Consider the following 2,500-nt stretch of genomic DNA (forward strand, 5'->3'; position numbering starts at 1 on the left):
GAGGTATAAATAATAATAAATTATCATTATACATAACTATATGGAACGCCCCGGGATTGAATTAATTGACTATTTAAGAAAATAGACTAAAAATTAATCCCATTATATTTTTAAGTTAAGTTAATTATGCCATTAAGTTTAATATAACTCAATGACTTGCACATATGTTAGACTCCTTGGTCCGTGTTTCAAGACGGGTCCCGAAGGTATCCTGAATCTTTCGCATTGTTAATCATATAAATGCATACAAATAAATATTAATATCATAGATATTAAATTTTTTGTAAAATTCAAAAAATGAATTTTAGCATTATATATAATAAAATCTATCAACACTTTATCAAATCATTAGTATTTATTCTATGTTAATATGCTTAAAAAGCAAATTAATTTAAATAAACTTAATATCACCAATGATCTTTTGATAAATACTTTTATTATGTTAATAGATTACAATGTCCTTATATGAAAAAAATGCACATTATTTTTAATTATTTAATGATGAATTTTTCATAATGGATATTCAGGTTCATCGGGCTTAACCTCTAAGCAGTTTCACGTACTATTTAACTCTCTATTCAGAGTTCTTTTCAACTTTCCCTCACGGTACTTGTTTACTATCGGTCTCATGGTTATATTTAGTTTTAGATGGAGTTTACCACCCACTTAGTGCTGCACTATCAAGCAACACGACTCTTTGGAAATATCTTTCTAGTAATCATTAACGTTATACGGGCCTGGCACCCTCTATGGGTAAATGGCCTCATTTAAGAAGGACTTAAATCGTTAATTTCTCATACTAGATATTAAGATATTCCATACACTGCATCTCACATTTGACATATAGACAAAGTGACTTAGTGCTGAACTATTTTCTTTTCGCTCGCCGCTACTAAGAAAATCCTTGTTAGTTTCTTTTCCTCCCCTCATTAATATGCTTAAATTCAGGGGGTAATCCCATATGAGTTGAGGTTGTTTTAAAATATTTTTTATCTTCTCACAATTTAATAAATAATTATATCATCTTTTCATCTCTATTTTTCTTTTTTCCTTTTATATAAATATATATTATAAATAATAATTATGTAAAATGAGGCAATTCTAGAATAAAAAAAATTAATTTTTATGCTAGACATTCCTCCTTTAATTACATATATAAATTAATATTTTATATATATATAAATAATATGAAAATTTTTTAAAGAGAATACTTAGATTCAAAATTTTTTTTATTTCATTTTATTTGAGAGGATTTTTTTTTTTTAAGAATATATTAATAAATAAAAAATTCATTATATATCTTTATTTTTTTGCTATTAATATTATGAATTATTTAAAATCCAATAATATACACATTTGCTTAAATTCAATTATTTTTATAAAAGAATAAGCAACTTATTTAGCATAGTCTTACAACCCTCAACCATATGTAGTCCAAGCAGTACTTTAAAATTTAATTTAATGTACATAACAGCATGGACTGCGATATGCGTTCAAAATGTCGATGTTCATGTGTCCTGCAGTTCACACGATGACGCACAGTTTGCTGCGTTCTTCATCGACCCATGAGCCAAGTGATCCACCGCTTAGAGTATTTTTTTATTTATTTTTATTTATAACAAATGTCAATTTTTTTTTGCATATATTAATTGAAAGAGTAAAATTAAATAATAATAATAATAAAATATAAATTGATTTTCTTTCAATAATATATATCAAATATATTTAACTCTAAACATTTTTATTAAGTTGCGAATGTCTTAGTTCAACAATAATACTGTGGTGGTATTTATTATGTTTGATTATTTTGTATTTTTTTAATCATTTTATTTATATATAAATATAATAATAAATATATACCACTTTTGTTATTGTGAACAAATTAACTTATCATTCAATCAAATGAATAATAAGTACAACTTTCTATTTTCATGTTTAAAGGTTTTTAAAAGAAAAAATAAGAAAAAACATTACAAAATGTACCATCATATTATATTTAATATGATATAATTGATGGATAACAAATTGAATGAAAAAGAATAAAAAGAATATGGATTCAAAATAATTATAAATTTTTCTTTTTTTTCTTTTTTTCTTTTGTTTGTTTTTGTTTTTATTTGTTTTGGCATTGTTTGTTTTTCTTACGGATATGGAACACAATAATGATCCTTCCGCAGGTTCACCTACGGAAACCTTGTTACGACTTTTACTTCCTCTAAATAATCAAGTTCGGTCAACTTTTGCGAAACAACCGTGACACACGAGGCGTCACAGTGATCACGTCCGGAGACCTCACTAAATAATTCAATCGGTAGTAGCGACGGGCGGTGTGTACAAAGGGCAGGGACTTAATCAATGCGAGTTAATAACTCGCACTTACTGGGAATTCCAAGTTCATGTGAACAGTTTCAGTTCACAATCCCAAGCATGAAAGTGGTTCAGCGGTTTACCCGGACCTCTCGGTCTAGGAAATACACGTTGATACTTTCATTGTAGCGCG

The 2,500-nt window shown here is 27.1% G+C and overlaps 3 non-coding genes across 3 annotated transcripts in view; all 3 read right to left on the minus strand.

Annotated features, from left to right (window-relative positions):
- The window catches only part of LOC128870791 (large subunit ribosomal RNA), a 3,993-nt gene extending 3,018 nt beyond the window's left edge, over positions 1 to 975 (minus strand). Inside the window, exon 1 of the ribosomal RNA XR_008455509.1 lies at positions 1 to 975. This exon is cut by the window's left edge and continues 3,018 nt beyond it. This is a non-coding gene — a ribosomal RNA (large subunit ribosomal RNA).
- Positions 976 to 1,413: 438 nt separating this feature from the next.
- Positions 1,414 to 1,594, minus strand: LOC128870753 (5.8S ribosomal RNA). The gene has a single exon (XR_008455473.1). It is a non-coding gene; the product is annotated as a 5.8S ribosomal RNA (ribosomal RNA).
- Positions 1,595 to 2,160: 566 nt separating this feature from the next.
- The window catches only part of LOC128870776 (small subunit ribosomal RNA), a 1,991-nt gene continuing 1,651 nt past the window's right edge, over positions 2,161 to 2,500 (minus strand). Inside the window, exon 1 of the ribosomal RNA XR_008455494.1 lies at positions 2,161 to 2,500. This exon is cut by the window's right edge and continues 1,651 nt beyond it. This is a non-coding gene — a ribosomal RNA (small subunit ribosomal RNA).

The sequence above is a fragment of the Anastrepha ludens genome, unplaced genomic scaffold, assembly GCF_028408465.1.
Source record: "Anastrepha ludens isolate Willacy unplaced genomic scaffold, idAnaLude1.1 ptg000053l, whole genome shotgun sequence".
In the NCBI taxonomy this organism is placed as follows: Eukaryota; Metazoa; Arthropoda; class Insecta; order Diptera; family Tephritidae; genus Anastrepha; species Anastrepha ludens.